At 38.8% G+C, this 22023-nt stretch overlaps 1 protein-coding gene across 1 annotated transcript in view; it reads right to left on the reverse strand.

The window, feature by feature from the left end:
* ELAPOR2 (endosome-lysosome associated apoptosis and autophagy regulator family member 2) overlaps nt 1-22023 on the reverse strand; it is a 179259-nt gene that overhangs the window by 126070 nt on the left and 31166 nt on the right. The gene's annotated exons all lie outside the window — the stretch shown is intronic.

The following is a 22023-nucleotide window of genomic DNA, read 5'->3' on the forward strand; positions in this document are numbered from 1 at the left end:
ACATCACAATGACTCTAAACTCGTATCTTTCTATAATAACACTGAATGTAAATGGATTAAATGCGCCAACCAAAAGACATAGGGTATCAGAATGGATAAAAAAACAAGACCCATCTATTTGCTGTCTACAAGAGACTCATTTTAGACCTGAGGACACCTTTAGATTGAGAGTGAGGGGATGGAGAACTATTTATCATGTGACTGGAAGCCAAAAGAAAGCTGGAGTAGCCATACTTATATCAGACAAACTAGACTTTAAATTAAAGGCTGTAACAAGAGATGAAGAAGGGCATTATATAATAATTACAGGGTCTATCCATCAGGAAGAGCTAACAATTATAAATGTCTATGCGCCGAATACCGGAGCCCCCAAATATATAAAACAATTACTCATAAACATAAGCAACCTTATTGATAAGAATGTGGTAATTGCAGGGGACTTTAATACACCACTTACAGAAATGGATAGATCATCTAGACACACGGTCAATAAAGAAACAAGGGCCCTGAATGAGACATTGGATCAGATGGACTTGACAGATATATTTAGAACTCTGCATCCCAAAGCAACAGAATATACTTTCTTCTCGAGTGCACATGGAACATTCTCCAAGATAGATCATATACTGGGTCACAAAACAGCCCTTCATAAGTTTACAAGAATTGAAATTATACCATGCTTACTTTCAGACCACAATGCTATGAAGCTTGAAATCAACCACAGGAAAAAGTCTGGAAAACCTCCAAAAGCATGGAGGTTAAAGAACACCCTACTAACGAATGAGTGGGTCAACCAGGCAATTAGAGAAGAAATTAAAAAATATATGGAAACAAACGAAAATGAAAATACAACAATCCAAACGCTTTGGGACGCAGCAAAGGCAGTCCTGAGAGGAAAATACATTGCAATCCAGGCCTATCTCAAGAAACAAGAAAAAATCCCAAATACAAAATCTAACAGCACACCTAAAGGAACTAGAAGCAGAACAGCAAAGGCAGCCTAAACCCAGCAGAAGAAGAGAAATCATAAAGATCAGAGCAGAAATAAACAATACAGAATCTAAAAAAACTGTAGAGCAGATCAACGAAACCAAGAGTTGGTTTTTTGAAAAAATAAACAAAATTGACAAACCTCTAGCCAGGCTTCTCAAAAAGAAAAGGGAGATGACCCAAATAGATACAATCATGAATGAAAATGGAATTATTACAACCAATCCCTCAGAGATACAAACAACTATCAGGGAATACTATGAAAAATTATATGCCAACAAATTGGACAACCTGGAAGAAATGGACAAATTCCTGAACACCCACACTCTTCCAAAACTCAATCAGGAGGAAATAGAAAGCTTGAACAGACCCATAACCAGCGAAGAAATTGAATCGGTTATCAAAAATCTCCCAACAAATAAGAGTCCAGGACCAGATGGCTTCCCAGGGGAGTTCTACCAGACGTTTAAAGCAGAGATAATACCTATCCTTCTCAAGCTATTCCAAGAAATAGAAAGGGAAGGAAAACTTCCAGACTCATTCTATGAAGCCAGTATTACTTTGATTCCTACACCAGACAGAGACCCAGTAAAAAAAGAGAACTACAGGCCAATATCCCTGATGAATATGGATGCAAAAATTCTCAATAAGATACTAGCAAATCGAATTCAACAGCATATAAAAAGAATTATTCACCATGATCAAGTGGGATTCATTCCTGGGATGCAGGGCTGGTTCAACATTCGCAAATCAATCAACGTGATACATCACATTAACAAAAAAAAAGAGAAGAACCATATGATCCTGTCAATCGATGCAGAAAAGGCCTTCGACAAAATCCAGCACCCTTTCTTAATAAAAACCCTTGAGAAAGTCGGGATAGAAGGACCATACTTACACATCATAAAAGCCATTTATGAAAAGCCCACAGCTAACATCATCCTCAACGGGGAAAAACTGAGAGCTTTTTCCCTGAGATCAGGAACACGACAAGGATGCCCACTCTCACCGCTGCTGTTTAACATAGTGCTGGAAGTTCTAGCATCAGCAATCAGACAACAAAAGGAAATCAAAGGCATCAAAATTGGCAAAGATGAAGTCAAGCTTTCGCTCTTTGCAGATGACATGATATTATACATGGAAAATCCAATAGACTCCACCAAAAGTCTGCTAGAACTGATACATGAATTCAGCAAAGTTGCAGGATACAAAATCAATGTACAGAAATTAGTTGCATTCTTATACACTAACAATGAAGCAACAGAAAGACAAATAAAGAAACTGATCCCATTCACAATTGCACCAAGAAGCATAAAATACCTAGGAATAAATCTAACCAAAGATATAAAGGATCTGTATGCTGAAAACTATAGAAAGCTTATGAAGGAAATTGAAGAAGATTTAAAGAAATGGAAAGACATTCCCTGCTCATGGATTGGAAAAATAAATATTGTCAAAATGTCAATACTACCCAAAGCTATCTACACATTCAATGCAATCCCAATCAAAATTGCACCAGCATTCTTCTCGAAACTAGAACAAGCAATCCTAAAATTCATATGGAACCACAAAAGGCCCCGAATAGCCAAAGGAATTTTGAAGAAGAAGACCAAAGCAGGAGGCATCACAATCCCAGACTTTAGCCTCTACTACAAAGCTGTCATCATCAAGACAGCATGGTATTGGCACAAAAACAGACATATAGACCAATGGAATAGAATAGAAACCCCAGAACTAGACCCACAAACGTATGGCCAACTCATCTTTGACAAAGCAAGAAAGAACATCCAATGGAAAAAAGACAGCCTCTTTAACAAATGGTGCTGGGAGAACTGGACAGCAACATGCAGAAGGTTGAAACTAGACCACTTTCTCACACCATTCACAAAAATAAACTCAAAATGGATAAAGGACCTAAATGTGAGACAGGAACCCATCAAAACCTTAGAGGAGAAAGCAGGAAAAGACCTCTCTGACCTCAGCCGTAGCAATCTCTTACTCGACACATCCCCAAAGGCAAGGGAATTAAAAGCAAAAGTGAACTACTGGGACCTTATGAAGATCAAAAGCTTCTGCACAGCCAAGGAAACAACCAACAAAACTAAAAGGCAACCAACGAAATGGGAAAAGATATTCGCAAATGACATATCGGACAAAGGGCTAGTATCCAAAATCTATAAAGAGCTCACCAAACTCCACACCCGAAAAACAAATAACCCAGTGAAGAAATGGGCAGAAAACATGAATAGACACTTCTCTAAAGAAGACATCCAGATGGCCAACAGGCACATGAAAAGATGTTCAGCGTCGCTCCTTATCAGGGAAATACAAATCAAAACCACACTCAGATATCACCTCACGCCAGTCAGAGTGGCCAAAATGAACAAATCAGGAGACTATAGATGCTGGAGAGGATGTGGAGAAACGGGAACCCTCTTGCACTGTTGGTGGGAATGCAAAGTGGTGCAGCCACTCTGGAAAGCAGTGTGGAGGTTCCTCAGAAAATTAAAAATAGACCTACCCTATGACCCAGCAATAGCACTGCTAGGAATTTATCCAAGGGATACAGGAGTACTGATGCATAGGGCCACTTGTACCCCAATGTTCATAGCAGCACTCTCAACAATAGCCAAATTATGGAAAGAGCCTAAATGTCCATCAACTGATGAATGGATAAAGAAATTGTGGTTTATATACACAATGGAATATTATGTGGCAATGAGAAAAAATGAAATATGGCCTTTTGTAGCAACGTGGATGGAACTGGAGAGTGTGATGCTAAGTGAAATAAGCCATACAGAGAAAGACAGATACCATATGTTTTCACTCTTATGTGGATCCTGAGAAACTTAACAGGAACCCATGGGGGAGGGGAAGGAAAAAAAAAAAAAAAGAGGTTAGAATGGGAGAGAGCCAAAGCATAAGAGACTGTTAAAAACTGAGAACAAACTGAGGGTTGATGGGGGGTGGGAGGGAGGAGAGGGTGGGTGATGGGTATTGAGGAGGGCACCTTTTGGGACGAGCACTGGGTGTTGTATGGAAACCAATTTTTCAATAAATTTCATAAAGCACAAAAAAAAGAAAAAAAATTTAAAAAAAAAAATAAATAAATAAAATGAAGGAGCTGGAGCTCTGAGGATAAAGCATTAAATAAGCCATTCTCTGAGAACACGAGCGGCACCGTTGCTGGAGGCAAGAGCAAGTTTTCCTCCACAGCCAGGAAAAGGTATGATACAAAGGAGCTACGTGCAGTAGCCCAGAACGCATCCTCTGCCACTTTGGCAGGGTCAGACAGGAACGCTGGTGTTGAGAAAACAAGCTACTTCACTCGGAGTCGAGCGGCTCCCGGGAAGCGTGCCGGCAGCTCCCAGGCTCCTGGTTGTGCTGCGGAGGTTCTTATCTACAAAGCCATCTAAAGAACTAAGTGTGAGACACTGGCTTTGCCATGAGCTCACTAATTAAAACGCATTAACAGCCCTGAGTCCTATTATCTTTTCAAAAGGAAGCGAGCCGTGCCAGGCCTCCAGCAGCAGAGAAGATAATTAAGTAAAACTGTTTCTCCCAGATAAATAATGGAAATGACAACAGATGCCCCTCTGTCCTGGATGGGCGGGAACAACAAAGGAAGAATGTGCTTCTTGCCAAAATGGATGCAGAAGAGCTGCAGGCTAAGGATCAGCCCCTTTTGAACACCAGAGCAGAGAACAGACCTGGCCTCTGTGCACCAGTGGGAAACAAAAATCAATGTTGCTACACATGTTACTTATTTCATTAGGTACTTGCATTTTGCCTTACAAAAGAAGCTAATACAAATTCAATACGTGTCCATGTTTCAGGCATAATGCTGCTGCCTTGTCAGCCATGTGGAGCTCCCACTACAAACTCTAAGCATCTCTGACAGGCTGTTGTATGCAAGATGCTGCAGAGAGCATCTCTTCCTGGGAGCCTTGAGCCTGCCGGCCCTGTCATCTGCCATTACTCTTGCTCAGCTGCAGAGGATTAGACCTAACAACAGTCGCCCAACACATTCTTTTCTAACACACACCATTAAGGTCGCAGGCTGATGGCTACGGGAGGCACATCATCAGCCACACACCCAATTATCGGCAGCACATTCTTACCATGAAGCCGTCGGACACATCACATTAATGGCAGAGGAAGCCCTAAAACTGCTCTGCGTGAGAGATCTAAAAACAAAAAAGGAAGGCAATTTTACATGTTTTCCACCAAAGGATAAATATTAGACTCCATCAGAAAATTGCTAAGCTAAGGAAAATGAATCCTAAACAGTAAGCAGTAAGAAGGAAAGCTATCATTTCTCTTTCCAACAGTCCAGAGCTGCTCCTAATGAGATCTCCAAGGTAGATCTTCTATCTCTTCCAAGGAGTAGGGGAAGGCACATGCACATGTGTGTGCATATTTTATGAGCTCAGCACAGGTACCACGTATGGCAAGTTTCAGCCCTGTCTGTGCTCAAAATGTTACCAAAGTTTTATGAAATGTAATCACCAAAGCCAACTGTCATTCGTCCTATGGGCCCACAGTGAAGCAGCTTATATCAGAAGCTCAATACATACATGCCAAGTAGATGAAGAAAACTAGAAAAGAAAAGCAGGGCATTTGCCTTTATTTATTTACTGTAAGCACCATGGCACATACATTTTAATAAAAATGAAAGACTGACTGCATTATTACAGTCTGATTTCTTAAATAGGGTGAGAAAGAAACTTCCCAGGAAGCTTTCTATGTTGGCAAAAGGACCATGTGGAGAGAAGCAAATAGTGCACGTGCTAGGACCCAGTGATAGATTTCACCCCAGAACAAATCCCACCCCAACTTATCCTAACATTTGATGGAAAAGGTGGTCCAAACACAAATATTTCTCAGGTAAAAACTGAACAAAAGTTTTTATGAATGCTGCTCAAAATAGAAAGTAACAGCTCGATGAATACAAAAGTCATGTTTGTAATTAAGATGATTCAGGGAACTCACATTGCTATGGGCCACTGATTGTCCAAAAGCGTGCCAAAGTAATCCAATGGCGAAAAAACAGTCCTTTCAACAAATGGTGCTGGATCAGAACATCCATAAGGATAAACAAATAAACCTTAAACCCTATTGTCATACTTACACAAAACAATTAATTCAAGATAAATCATCAACCTAACTTTTTTTTTTAATCTTTATCTATTTTTGAGAGACAGCGTGTGAGCAGGGGACAAGCAGAGAGAGAGGGAGACACAGAATGCGAAGCAGGCTCGAGGCTCTGAGCTGTCAACACAGAGCCTGACACGGGGCTCAAACTCACAAACTGTGAGATCATGACCTGAGCCGAAGTCAGACACTCAACCGACTGAGCCACCCAGAAGCCCCATAAATTTAAAGTTAAAACTCTAACTTTGAGGAGCGCCTGGGTGGCTCAGTCGGTTAAGCATCCCAACTCTTAATTTTGGGTCAGGTCATCATCTCACAGTCATGAGATCAAGCCCTGCGTCAGATTCCACGCTGAGCGTAGAGCGTGCTTGGGATTTTCTCTTCCCCTACCCTGCTCACCCTCTCCCTCTCTCAAAACTAAATAAACATTTTTTTAAAAACTATAACTTGTAGAAGAAAACAGGAGAATATCCTCATAACAAGGGTAAAGATTTCTGTGGCAGGATAAGAATGCAATAATTATAAAACAAGAAAAAAGGTAAATTAGACTTTATTTAAATTGAAAAGTCCAGCTCAACAAAAGATAATATTAAGAAAAAGGATTAGGCAAGTCACAGACTGAGAAAGAATACCCCGAAAACATACTTCTGGCTAAGAATTCCCATTCACCATATATAAAGAGCTCCTACAACTCAATAATAAACAACAAATTTAAAATCAGCACAGGACTTCAACTGAAACTTGACAAAGTTACATAAACAAATGACCAATACACATATAAAAATATGTTTTCATCACTGGCCACCAGGGAAATGAAAAATCTCACAGCGAGATACGACTAAACCCAAACAGCTACAGTTAGGTATAGTGAAAATTCAGAATGTTGACACAGATGTGAACCAACTGGCACACTCCTATCTTGAAGATGAAAATGAAAAAATAGTACAACCACTGTGCAACAAGTGTTTGGCAGTCTCTAATACAGGTAAATAAACACCTACCCAGTGGTCCAACCACCCTATTCCTAAGATTTTACTCCAAAATATAAAAACAAAATGTCCACAACAAAGATTTGTACAAAAAATGTCGACAGCTACTTACTTTATCATTAGGAACAAACCCAAACATCCATCAACAGAAGAAGGGATAAACAAGGAGTGATACCATTACAAAAGGGAATACTGTTCAGCCATTTAAAAAAATGAACTGCTGACATATGAAACAATGTGGATGAATCTCGAAAACATCATGTTAAGTGAAAGAAGCCAGACACACACGTCAATGTACTGTATTATTCCATTTAGATAAAGTTTGAGAACTGGCAAAACTAAACTGTGATTAAGAGTCCGAAAAGTTACTGCCACTTGGCAGCAGGGTTAGGAAGATGATTAACTGGTAAGGAATACAAGAGAGCTTTTTGAGTGACAGAGATATACTCTGTTCGGGGCACCTGGATGGCTCAGTTGGTTGAGCGCCCGATTTCGGCTCAGGTCATGATCTCTGAGTCCGTGGGTTCTAGCCCCGCGTTGGGCTCTGTGCTGACAGCTCAGACCCTGGAGCCTGCTTCTGATTCTGTGTCTCCCTCTCTCTCTGCCCCTCCCCAGCTCATGCTCTGTCTCTCTCTGTCTCAAAAATAAATAAAAACATTTTTAAAAATTTAAAAAAAGAAAAGAAATATCCTCTGTTCTTGATAGAGGTTTATGTCACACATTTGTCAAACTTAAAGTGCACACTTAGGATTGGGCACTTGACTATGTGTACATTATACCTCAAAAAAGTAAGTATTGAATTCTAGCTAGCAGGTTTGCCTTTTGCAGAGGTACAGGCTACTAATTCTCCAACTACTTTCTGTGTATCCTAGACTTGAGCAAATGAGTACATACAGTGAGGATAACTGAAACCACATTCTCAGTGATGGAAAGGCAATTACCAATATTTAAAGGAGGAAAACATGAACATACCCTGTGGTTTTATGTTGCGAATGAAGTTACCACTATAAACCTGTAACTTTTAATTTGAAAAGACAGATACGGAACTAAATAACACACACATATATATATATATATATATATATATATATATATATATATGCATGCATGTATATATATGAACACAAGCACCCATTTTCCAGCTCTACTAATAAGATCTAGAAAACAGGGGTTGGTTCCCGAATTTCAGTTTCTAAATATCATCCTCTTTTAAAGGAATCAGGTCTCCTTGAAGAAAAATCTAACTCAGGGCTGAAGCAGAGAAGTACACAATAAGACTAGAACATGCTATGCCACAAAGGAAGGAAATGTTAAAAAATAACTGAAACGAGTAAAAGTGGCACCACAGCTAGCTTGGAGTGTCTCTGGGCCACTTTGTGCATCAAAATAAATACTCTGAATTACTAAGAATCCACCAATCGATATTGATATACATTTAAAAAAAAGTGATTCTTTTCCACACAAGGTCAATAAGCACAGAAGGAATACTGATGTTAGAAAACCATTAATGGCTGCTAAAACTAGCGGGTAAAAGTTCGACAGGAATCAGGATATTCCTACAGCCTAAATGTACAGCCCACAAATGACTAATTGCTTACAAAGGGGAAAAGTACTTCTTTAGGGGAAGGTCTTGGCAGACTTAACAAAATAATCAAAGTTCTCATCGATACCTGGACAAATTGATAATCACGCAACTCCCAGTATGATTTAATCATGAGGAAATATTCTACAAATCCAATTTAAGGGACATTCTACAAAAATAACAGATCTATACTCTTCAGAAATGTGAAAATCTAAATGAATGAATGGATGGATGAATGGATGGATGGATGGATGGATGGATGGATGGATGAATGAGACCAAGGAACTATTACAAATCAAAGAAAGCTAAAGAGAAATAACAACAAAATGCAATGTGGGATTTTAGATCATGTACTGGACTAGGGAAAGAAGTTATGAAAGTCGTTACTGGAACTGATGAAATTTGAATACGAACTCTAGAGTTGATAGAAATAAAGTGTCAATGTAATATATCCTGACTCTGATCATGATACGATGGCTGTGTCAAAAAAATCATCTTGTTCTTAGGAAAGGAACAGAAGTTAGTCTGTTTTTGTTTTGTTTTAATTCTTTAATGTTAAATTTTTTAACTCCAAGTTAGACTTTTTTTTAAATTTTTTAACGTTTTTATTTATTTTTAAGGGAGAGACAGAGTGCAAGCTGGAGAGGACAGAGAGAGAGGGAGATACAGAATTCGAAGCAGGCTCCAGGCTCTGAGCTCTCAGCACAGAGCCCAACACAGGGCTCAGACTTGTAAACCAGGAGATCATGACCTGAGCCAAAGTCGGACGCTTAACCAACTGAGCCAGCCACCCAGGCACACTTCCAAGTTACTCATAAATGACTCACACACACACACACACACACACACACACACACACAGAATGAATAAAGCAGTAAGAGCAAAATATAAACTGTGAATCTGTATGATAGTTATAGTTATGCAGGAGTTCCTTGTACTACTCTTGTGACATTTCTGTGAGTTTAAAGCAATTTTAAAAAGCAATCAGAGAAACATGAAGAAGCATAGAAAAGTTATTTAGCAAATGGAAATCCAGCACTATACAAGTAATAGAATGCTGAATTTAGGACACTTGAAAGGAAAGAGAATATATCTGAATTCTTTGATTTTCATGAATCAAAAAATATTTGCAAATGTTAATATTTGTAATGAATGGTTACAAATGTTAAGCATTGCTCAGATAAAAGAGACCTATAAGGCATGAGCATGATAAGACGTGAATTCAACTAATCAGCACGCAAGATGAACTGGGATCATTACTACAGTGAAGGTATAACTTGAACGGGGAAGCAGAGAGAGCACAGACCTCCACTTGGGAGATTCAGAGTAGCTTCACGGAGGAAACAGAGACTCAGCCTGTGGATAGTATTTCAACAGAGAAAACAGAAGTAGGGAATGGAGCAGAAAGGTGTCCCACACAGAGGGAACATTATGGAGAGATGCACTGAGAAACCAACTGTAGTACTTACTGCCAGAATTGCAAGGACACAGTATGACTTGGAAGCGGAGTTTGAGAAGGAATAGTTGAAAAAAAAAAAAAAACAACTAGAAAAACAGCTTGAGTACAGATTATATAGGAGCTTTTAGTGTCAGAGGTGCAGCAGTTTAATTTTAGTCAATGGAGTGTCCCAGTGCTTTGGGATAACAAAGGATGGGGAAGGAATGGTTATTTCACATATAAAGTCAGACAAGTGCTCATCCAACAGTCCCATAAAGCAGGTCTGCACCAAGAGGAAGCGGAAAAAGACTTGTGTTCCTAAAACTTTTCTCCGGTCTTCTCACCCTTAGCCACAAAAAAAAACCTCAAGATAACCACTGGTTACCAAGCAAGCTAATAAGCATGTAGGGTGCTCACAAAATGGTTTTGTAAGTTTATCTGGAAAGCAACCTATTAACACTCTCTACACTAGAATGAAAGTATTTGTACAGATTTATGAGCTCTCATGCTTTTCTTCCAATAAACCCAGGAAAGCTTTAAAGAACACCCTTTAAAATCTCAGTGTATAAAACTGTTTTTATAAACACTACCTTTGAAGGTTCTTTCCAAGTAAGTTCATTGAAAAAGAAAAGGCCCAGGGGTGCCTGGGTGGCTCAGTCGGTTAAGTGTCTGACTTCAGATCAGGTCCTGATCTCTCAGTTTGTGGGTTCAAGCCCATGTCGAGCTCTGTGCCAACAGCCTGAAGCCTGCTTCAGAGTCTGTGTCTCCCTCTCTCTCTGCCCCTCACAATCTGTCTCTCTCTCTCTCTCAAAAATTGAAAAGATTGAAAAAAAAATTTTTTTAAGAAAAGGCCCAAATCCAAAGCCTTTCATTTCTCCAAGTCTTTTTTTTTCCCCCAGACTGAGAAATAAAATCTGTGCCTGTGGCTACTGTCAAACATCACAATGGAATTTGCATTCAGCATTTCCTCCATATCATCATTGTACAGTTACGGCGGGTCTCCGCCTTAGGATGGGGACTTACAATTTCTCAACTTTACAATGACACCAAAAGCGAAACGCCTTCAGTAGAAACCATCTTTGCACTCTGAATTTTTATTTTTTCCTGAGCTAGCGACACGCGTGATGTCGGGCAGCAGCGGTGAGCCCCGGCTCCCCGTAAGCCTCACCAGCACGAGGGTAAGCAACTGATACACTTACAACCATTCTGTACCCGTATGGCCATTCTGTCTTTCACTTTCAGTGCAGTATTCAATAAGCTACAGGAGATGGTCAATACTTTATTGTAAAAGAGGCTTTGTATTAGGGCATCTTGCCCAACTGCAGGGTAAACACCTGCCAGCATTCAGACCACGTTTCACGTCGGCTAGGCTAAGCTAGGCTAAACTATAATGTTCAGCAGGTTAGGTGTATTAAAGGCATTTGTGACTTACGAGATTTTCAATCTATGATGAGTTTGTCAGGAGGTAACACGACGTTATGTTGAGGAAGATCTGTAGTTTCAATTCTTACAAATAAATACATTCTTGTGGGGGCGGGAGGGAGAAGGAGAGATTAAAAGCAAGATTCTCAATACTTCTCACCCCTGCTGAAAGTTTTGTCAACTTTGCAGCTGAAAATCTTTGAAATCGGGATTCAAGTAGGGCTAAGCTCATTTTGCAAAATAAAGCTCCAGTGTAGGGAGTAGAAACAAACTATCAGAAGCACCATCTACAATTTTCATCTGTGTTCATACTGACACAGAATTAAAGTAATAGGCTACATAGGGGGAGGCGCAGCACATGTCACTTCTGTTTGGGAAAAGCTAAACAATGTAGTATTTTACATTTCTGTTACATTCCTATTGAAGGCCACAGTGAAATTTAGAATTTGAACTCACTAACAATTTCGGTTTTTAGGAGATGACAGGAGAGATGAACCTCAGAGAAGAAAGGAGAAGAGCCTCATTCTGCTACTGTCTTTACTATTTCTCTAAGAATAGCACCACTGATAGGCAGGGGCTACTATAGTTTATAAAGAAAAAGCCAGTGGGATTTCTACATGAGCCACTCCATAAAAAAACCTTTACAGTTGTCAAACTTAAGAGACCATGATTTTCACCAATCTTACCATGTGCCATAATTTGGTAGCCAACACCATCCAACCTGTGATTATGAATTACCTATCTTCATTTGTTTTAACTTCTGGCCATAAAACGAGGACTGAATTTAGGTGATGGTAGACAAGAGCACAGACCTGGAGCAACACAAATAGAGGAGTGACCCCCCACTCTGCCACGAGCCAGCTCTACATCACTGTGCCAGTCACCTGGCCCCTCAGAATTTCAATTTCTTCATTTATGGAAATCAAAATTCTAAGTGCTCATAAAAATAAATGTTTCTAGTAAAATAAGCAATAGCAGTTGGACTTAATACTTGGGTGGATATAAAATATATTTCAGATTAGATAATATAAATAAGATACTCCTCAGGGAATCCTTGCATTACTGGGCCACTTGAACACTGTAAACATACCATCCTGAGGGGGACAAAGTAGATGAGGTGTTAAAATTCACCCCTCACTGCACATGAAGGGCACCAGGGCACATGGTGAAAGTTGCATTCAGGCAAAAGGCACCTCCTCCTCCTCCTTCCTTTTTTTTAATTTTTTTTAATGTTTATTTATTTTTGAGACAGAGAGAGAAAGAGCGTGAATGGGGAAGGGTCAGAGAGAGAGGGAGACACAGAAGCAGAAGCAGGATCCGAGCTGTCAGCACAGAACCTGACGGGGGGCTCAAACTCACAGACCATGAGATCATGACCTGAGCCAAACTCGAAGGCTCAACCGACTGAGCCACCCAGGTGCTCCAGCTCCTCCTCCTTTCTTAAGTTTACTTATTTATGTTTGAGAAAGAGAGAGAGCAGGGGAGGGGCAGAGAGAGAGGGAGAGAGACAGAATACCAAGCAGGCTCCACATGCTTAATGCAGAGCCTGACCTGGGGCTTAAACTCAGGAACCGTGAGATGACAACCGGAGCAGAAATCAAGAGTCAGACACTTAACCGAATGAACCACCCAGGCACCCCCCCACCTCCTCTTTTTTTAATTCACACAAATTTACCGTATAGGTTAGCAGTGGTCCCAAACATGCCTTCAATAGCAGCTGTAATCCTTAAACAACATAAAGCAATGGGTAGGACCAAAAGAACTGAGAAGCCACTCATCTTCAAGAGTATCTTCTTGTCTGTAGCTACAATATTTTGTTAATGGAAGGAACAAAACTAAACTTTCTAACTTAAAAGATACAGTTACCCAGGCCACCTAAAAACATGAGAGGATAAATATTCCTGGTTGAGGTTTAGGGGGCAGTCGATGGTGGAGACAGAACACTAATTTTGTGCCAAGTCACTTTTTGCCTAATATAACTAACCAAATCTAAAACCAACCGTGTAAAACAGAGCAATCCAAAAATGACACCCTTAAGCAAAATACTCAGAAGAAATGGTAAAAGTCAAAATAGATCTTTGAGGATAAACACACAAAGAACACTGTAATAATCACTAAATCAACATTAATTCTAGCCAAAATATACTGTTTCCCTCTACAGTCAGAAATTGTATTAGCCTTTTTTTATTACAATTTTTTTTATCTATCACATGGTACCAAACATTAAATTCACCAGCAAATATTAGAAATTGATTTCCACTGGGGTGCCTGGGTGGCTCAGTCAGTTGAGCATCCGACTTCCGCTCAGGTCATGATCTCGCGGTCTGTGAGTTCGAGCCCCGCGTTGGGCTCTGGGCTGATGGCTCAGAGCCTGGAGCCTGCTTCAGAGTCTGTGTCTCCCTCTCTCTCTCTGCCCCTCCCCCTGCTCATGCTCTGTCTCTCTGTCTCTCCGTCAAAAATAATAAACATTAAAAAAAAATTTTTAAGAGAAATTTTCATTGCTCCCAAAAGGTCCTTATACATGTTCAATTATTATCTGTTAAAATATTATATAGCAGTATGGTATATATAGTAGAGACTCAAACGTGATAGGCATATTAAAATTAGTATATACAAATTTTCATTGTCCAAATTCATGTGAATAAAATGTTGCTTTTATAATAATGACTTTAGAAATTTAAAAGTACTGCCACAACACAAATTTGCAAATAAAAACTGTGCTTGATGCTACACTAAGCAAAATAATAAAGAGCAAAACATATCTTGGAGTGAATCCACCTCTATATACTGGAAAATAGCACCCAGCTTTTTAAAATTCATAGTACTAATCAACACCCTGGTAATATTCAGTTCTTAGTGACAGTAGCAAATTTCAAAAAAACTCATTCTTCTTTTTTATTTTTTTAATGCTTATTTTTGAGAGAGAGAGTGCACAAGAAAGAGAGAGAGACACAGGCAGTGGGTGGGGATGACAACAGAGGGAGACACAGAATCCGAAGCAGGCTCCAGGCTCCAAGCTGTCAGCACAGAGCCTGGCGAGGGGCTCAGACTCACACACTGCAAGATCATGACCGGAGTGAGCTTAAGTCAGACACTTAACCCATTGAGCCACCCAGGCCCCTTGAAAATGAACTCATTCTTGAGAGCAAACATTGCTGATATTTACTTCAAATTCCCTTTAGCAAATTTTCGATAATTTTTTTCAGTTTTGGTGAATTCTCAAAATTGCCAATTGGCTTAATATTATCAAGTAAGAAATAAAAAATTTTAAAATATATAATTACTCAGCTTTCACTAATTTGATATCTTGGGAGTTTTTACAGAAGTGCATAACTACTACCTATAATGAGAAGTATAGTGGGTGGGTCACTAGGGAGTTGATCATTGAACAAGAGTATTATATTTCTTACCTTCTACCCAACAGGACAACATTACTTATTCAAAGAGGGGAGCAAAGAGGCTTATTCAAAAGAGGGGAGCAAAGATCAGAGAAGGAACTAAGAGATAGGATGTATACATTTTAAACATCCAGCATAACACTGATACCAGTTGTATTCTATCCAAAAGAAATAGAATATAAACTACAGATGTGACTCACATATGTAATTTTAAGTTTTCTAGTAGCCACATTAAAAAAGGAAAAAGAGGGGTGCCTGAGTGGTTCAGTCAGTTGGCGTCCAACTTTGGTTCAGGTCATGATCTCACAGCTCATGAGTTCGAGCCCCAGGTCGGGCTCTGTGCTGACAGCTCAGTCCTGGAGCCTGCTTTGGATTCTGTGTCTCCTTCTCTCTGCCCTTCTCCCGCTTGCTCGTTTTCTCCCTTCCCCCTCCCTCCCTCTCTCTCTCTCTCAAAAATAAACATTTTTTTAAAAAAGTAAAAAGAAAGGTAAGATTACTTACAATATATTTTAACCTAATATCATCATTTAAATACTTAAATATAAAAAATATTAATGAAAAACGATGTTATTTTATTTTTATGGAATCATCTAAATCCAGTGTGAGTTCTGTACTTACAGGACATCTCAGCTTGGACTAGCCACACTTCAAGTGGTCAATAGCCACAGGTGGCCAGTGGCTACAGTGTTAAACAGTACAGATCTACATGCAATCATCAGGTTTTTATTCAATTATATCATGTCTTTCTATCCTGAGCTAGTGACCGTTTCTGCATTGACAACATGTATAACACTCTGAGCGATACTTCACTGCAACAAAAATATGATGGGAGCGGGTCGCCTGGGTGGCGCAGTCGGTTAAGCATCCGACTTCAGCCAGGTCACGATCTCGCGGTCCGTGAGTTCGAGCCCCGCGTCAGGCTCTGGGCTGATGGCTCAGAGCCTGGAGCCTGTTTCCGATTCTGTGTCTCCCTCTCTCTCTGCCCCTCCCCCATTCATGCTCTGTCTCTCTCTGTCCCAAAAATAAATAAAAAATGAAAAAAAAAATTATTAAAAAAAAATTTTTTTTAAATATGATGGGAGCTAAGTCTTAGATAAGCAGGGATTAAAAGAAAGTTTCAATTGGAATAAACAAAGTATAACAAAAGTCATATCTGAAATGGGCCCTTTGGCAGAAGGTAGCTTTAAATCGGCAATTGTTCATAGAAGGAAACAAAGTTCACACAGCCTGCCTGTTGAATACATTAAGGAGTAAAGCACTAGACTAAAACCCAAGAAATTTAATAAGCAAAAAATCCTCTAGATTACTGACCATGACAAAATTTAAAGCTGGCCTAAAAAGGAAAAAAGTAAAACACAAAATTATGCACATGTGGTTACAATGTTGTTGAGCACAGGACAAAGAAGTATTTGGCCAACTTCCTCATCAGTTCTGCTATTACTTTAAGACATTTAGCTTGTTTCCAGACCTCAGCATCCAATCTTATAAAATGAAGATAACGTACCTATATGTGGGAATGTATGCAAAAATTACCAACAGATAATTGTACATAAACTATCATAGATTATGTACAATCTCAAAAGAAAAGAATAAAGCTCAAGATATTAACCCAAGCTTGAGTGTTGGTCCACGCTGACCTAACAGCAAAAACTCTGCCCTTCTAAAATAGCTACAGTTGATTCTCATTTTTTGCAGATTCCATGTATGCAAATTCTCCTACTTGCAAAAATGTATTTGTAACCCCAAGGTCAATACTCGTGGTGCTCTCAGGATCCTTCACAGACGTGCAAAGAATAGCAAAAATTTGACTCACCGAACATGCAGGTTCCCAGCTGAGGTCAAACGAGATGACATTCTGCCTTCCTGTATCAGTTCTCACGCTACAAACAAGTATCCTGTTGGCAGCATATGTTGTGCCAAGTTTTGGGGGGGGGTTTGTTTCTGTTTTGGTTTTTTGTTTTGTTGTGCTTTATACGAGTGATTTCACCCTTTAAAGTGGCCTGAAGCATAGTGCTGAAGTGCTGTCTAGTTTTCCTAGAAGGTTGTAATATGCCTTATGGAGAAAACACATGTATTAGATAAGTTTCCTTCAGATGTGAGTGACAGTGTCATTGGTTGTGACTTCGATTATAATGAGTTAACAATATATATTAAATAAGATGTCTTTAAATGGAAACACACATAAAACAAGGTCATGCTTTGATAGGCTGATGAAAATGCTGTAACCAGAGCCTCTTATATTTCCACTGGAAGCAAAGATTCACTATAGGCTAATTCAGTCTTTATGGCAACTTTACAGACTAAAATTATAATGAAAAACAAGACTTACATGTATATGGTAAAAGCTTCAATGCTTACATAAATGGTATTTCCAGAAAATTGTCTGGTAATATTAGATTTAGTTAAAGCGTAGCTGTACTAAGAAGCTAAAGGTAATGTCTGAACACAAGTTTACTTCCAGAATTTCAAGCACTCCAGTGGAACACATTATCTACTCTTTTCAAAAACACCGTCACAATAATATTATTCACAAATAATATGAAGGTAAAAGAAATAACTTAAAAAAAATTTAACATTTTTATTTATTTTTGAGAGACGGAGAAACAGAGCACAAGCGGAGGGGGGGCAGAGAGAGAGGAAGACACAGAATCCAAAGCAGGTTCCAGGCTCTGAGCTGTGAGCACAGAGCCTGACGCAAGGCTCGAACCCATGAACAGTGAGATCATGACCTGAGCCAAAGCTGGACAGATGCTTAACCGTCTGAACCACCCAGGCGCCCCAAGAAACAACTTTCAAAAATTCTGCTGAAGTGAAGCAAACATAGTGTATATTTTAAATTTTAAATACTGATTTATACAAATCAACCACTTAATATAAGAAATTAGCAAACTTTCTCTCTCATCCAATGTAATTAGATGGCTCTTGGTTCCTATAATAATTATGTTTACACGAGAAAACAGTAAAATGAAACTGCATATAAACTAAACATTCTTTGATTCACTTCAGGAAGTAACTTCTATGCAAGGAAAGTTTTACAGATGATGAATTCGTTCACTACCTTGATTATGGTGGCAATTCACCGCATGAATGCATATTCCAAACTTATCAACTGTATACATTAAATATGTATAGTTTTTTGTCTACAAGTCATATTTCAATAAAAATACAAGTGATTCATGTGCGATTTCTGTTACCAGGAAATAATCATGTAGTATATTAGAAAGTCTGTCTTCATATTTTTTAAATATGTTTGCAATATAAGCAAAAATACCTTTTGGCTTTAATATTTTATCAAAACAATCTTCATCAATATTCTCTACCAAAATCTAGGACCACAAATAAAACTGATAAATTGGCTGTGAACTGCAATACTGTATCTAATGGTCACTGAACACAAATCAATTACCTGCCTGAGAGTTTCCTGACACCAATTTTAATCCCAGGTCTTTGCTAGTCTCTGCCTACAGTTTTTTCAATAATTTAATCCTTCAGTAACAGAAACTATCAAAGCTGTTTTAAAAAGCCTGTTTTGAATCCTTCAAAAATGAAAAATCTTATTCTGATAATATCCCTACATTTCAGATTTCAGCTTGAACCCTTTACACGACACATTTTCCTAAAGTGGGTTATTTGTCAGTGAATAGGTCTGCATTGGCCAGTTGCTTAATTAAAGCACTGGAAATAACAGCAGCAATTTCCTCTCCAGGCAACAAATCTCTCTCTGAAGGTGTGATTACCTTCACAAGCTCAGGTCTTTCCTAAATTAGTGGTGTGCCATTTCTGCGCTCAATGATTCACAGTGGAAACTGAAACCTGAGACAAACAAATCTAAATGCACAAAAGCAAACAAGTAAAAAATTCTTTCTTACCCTTCAAAAGGTAGAGAGACACAGTCACCTTTTCTCAAAGACTTTGTTGACAATGAAACTGTCCTGTATTTTTGTGTTTATGTATACTGGAATATTTTAGCTCCAATCTGTATCTTTGTTTTCTGAATCAGATCACTTATCATTGATAAAATTATGAAGTTCTAGGTTATGAAACTTTTAAGATTTACAAGGAAGAGAACCCAAAATAGCAAACAGAGCACTGCCCAAATAACTTAATGTTCCAATTGCTCTACTCAATTATATAAGAATTGGCCCTAGTAAAGTATTTGTCACATCAGATTACATGACTATTTTGAGAAAATGGACCTATCTTTTCTTCATCCCCACAATCTTGCTCAGCAACTGAACGAGGTGGGCTCTTGATGTCCATGGAAAAGATAAAGGGTACAAGTTGAAAACAAGGTGAGTAATCCTCAGCAAACAGTAATACCAACAGCAAAAACTTTCCCAATTGTGAAAACATCAGGCACGGTCAAAAGAATAGAAACTTCCATTCTAAAAATTTACCCTCAAAAAGTAACCCCCCTACACACATACAATCAATCTTCCAGAAAGAATAAAGATAGAATTCCTATCACAATGACCCTTTTCACATTTGTATTCTATAGTCAGGAAAATACATTAGAGTGGAAGATGAATTGCCACAGAGAAATAGAAAGATAAACAATGCCTTTACACTTAAGAGGAATTTTTATTTGATTTCATGTAATAAATTTGAAAAGGTACCCAATCTATATTTTTCACATTCCTGACAATTTCTAAAAAACAAACAACACACACACACACACACACACACACACACACAACACTTGTAACATTCAGAAATTGGGAAATTGGAAACATTCCATTTGGGGGAATTTGTCCTAAGGAAATATGTAAGATAAATATCTAGATATAGCAAAGACAGAGCTACAATAATGTTTATTACAGGGATGCCTGGGTGGCTCAGTCAGTTAAGTGTCCGACTGCAGCTCAGGTCATGACCTCACGGTTCATGGGTTGGAGCCCCACATGGGGCTTCGTGCTGACAGCTCAGCACAGAGCTTCAGGTTCTGTGTCTCCCTTTCTCTCTGCCCCTCCCCTACTAGCGCTCTGTCTCTCTCTCAAAATTAAAATGTGAAAAATTTTTTAAAAAAAATAATGTTTATTACATACCTGTAATAGCAAGAAATAGAAAACATTCTACATGATTAACAGTAGGGAATTGCTGCATTCTATTTTGATACACGCACACAGAATTCTGTGCACTTATTTCAAACTGTATATATCTACTCCTGACATGGCAATATGCTCATGATATGATGCGTATAACATGACTGCGTTTCTGTAAAATGCGTGAATGACTACATCATGACAGGGATTAGAATGCATCTGTACAAAGGTACCAAGAGTAATCACTCTGGCATATTTGGCTTGCTTCTATTTCCTGATTTCCTTCATAAGAAACATGTTTCTTTTTGTACAAACAAAAAAATCAGATCATTTAGAAATAAAATACAAAAACAAGTAGATAAACACTAAATGACTTGTCATTAACATCCTCACCCTGAAGTAAACAGATGTTCCATTTTATACCACCCAAAGAGTCACTTCCCATTTTTAATGCAAGAAAAAATGCTAGATGCCTACCTAGGTTAGCACTCATTCATATAATTTGTTTCCCTAAGATATAAAAAGACAAATGAATTGGAATGCCTAAGAAAGGAGGTATTCCAGTGAAATGATTTTCAAAGGGTAAAAACAATTTCCCCTGAAAAAGAACCAGCCCAATTTCCTGTACATGTCAATTGGGCATGATGAACAAAATTCAATCTTTCTTTGATGAATGAGGATCTCACTGCCTTAAAAGTCAATGCAAGCTAAAAGGCTCTGGACCCAGAGAAAATATGGAGGGAAGATAAAGTCAATGTGTTCATGGTGCCTGGGTGGCTCAGTCAGTTAAGCGTCCGACTTCGGCTCAGGTCACGATCTCACGGTTTGTGGGTTAGAGCCCGTGTCGGGATCTGTGCGGACAGCTCAGAGCCTGGAGCCTGCTTCAGATTCTGTGTCTCCCTCTCTCACTGCCCCTCCCCCAGTAGCACTCTGTCTCTCAAAAATAAATAAACATTTTTTTAAAAAAGTGTTTTGGGGCGCCTGGGTGGCGCAGTCAGTTAAGCATCCGACTTCAGCCAGGTCACGATCTCGCGGTCCATGAGTTTGAGCCCCGCGTCAGGCTCTAGGCTGATGGCTCAGAGCCTGGAGCCTGTTTCCGATTCTGTGTCTCCCTCTCTCTCTGCCCCACCCCCATTCATGCTCTGTCTCTCTCTGTCCCAAAAATAAACAAATGTTGAAAAAAAAATTTTTTTTTAAAAATGTTTTAAGTCAATGGGTTCTGACTCAGACATATGCTGTGGAAATGGGTTCCCTGAAAAAATCCCAGATGGGCTCTTGTCTTCTGTGATCTGTATTTGCCTCTTAAGTTTAACACAGAAGATCCTAGGCTGATGGTTCAGGAAGCTCTCAGTTTAACCGCAATTTTGTGTAAGTCACTGGAGAAAATTCTTATACAGCAAATGCATACTGAGACAAGCGCATTTGTAAAAAATATTTAAGTTTTAAACCACATTCATACAAGACAATGTAAGGTTTTTGCTCATTATCAAACACAAATACCACAATCACCTAAAACTTAGAAAAATGTGTGCACAAAGGCAGAAACTAAGAAAAACTAAGAACAATAGATTTCACTAGATAAAGACAGTTTGATCCCTGTGACCAAAATACATCAACAAAATGAGAAGACAAATAACTAGGAACATGTCTGTAACAGATTGTCAACATTTACATCTTCATTACCCATTTTTAAAATTCTAGTTATTTACAAAAAGACAAAATTCACTAAGGTCATGAAGTAGGCATTCACAAAAGGAAACAACAAACATATGGTGACACATTTTATATAAGTAGAAATTTAAAATGCAATATAAATAGATATGCTTTTTGTTAAAGTGAAAATGATTATGAATAAAAGAATAGGAACAAATAAAAGAAGAAACAGACACTCAAATATTGCTGGGAGGACTGTAAATCAGCCTATTATTTCTGGAAGGAAATTTGACAATGTGTGTCAAAAGCCTTAAAAGCATATACTCTTTGACAAAACACTTCTATTCCTAGGACT

Source organism: Prionailurus bengalensis, chromosome A2 (genome assembly GCF_016509475.1).
Source record: "Prionailurus bengalensis isolate Pbe53 chromosome A2, Fcat_Pben_1.1_paternal_pri, whole genome shotgun sequence".
NCBI lineage: Eukaryota > Metazoa > Chordata > Mammalia > Carnivora > Felidae > Prionailurus > Prionailurus bengalensis.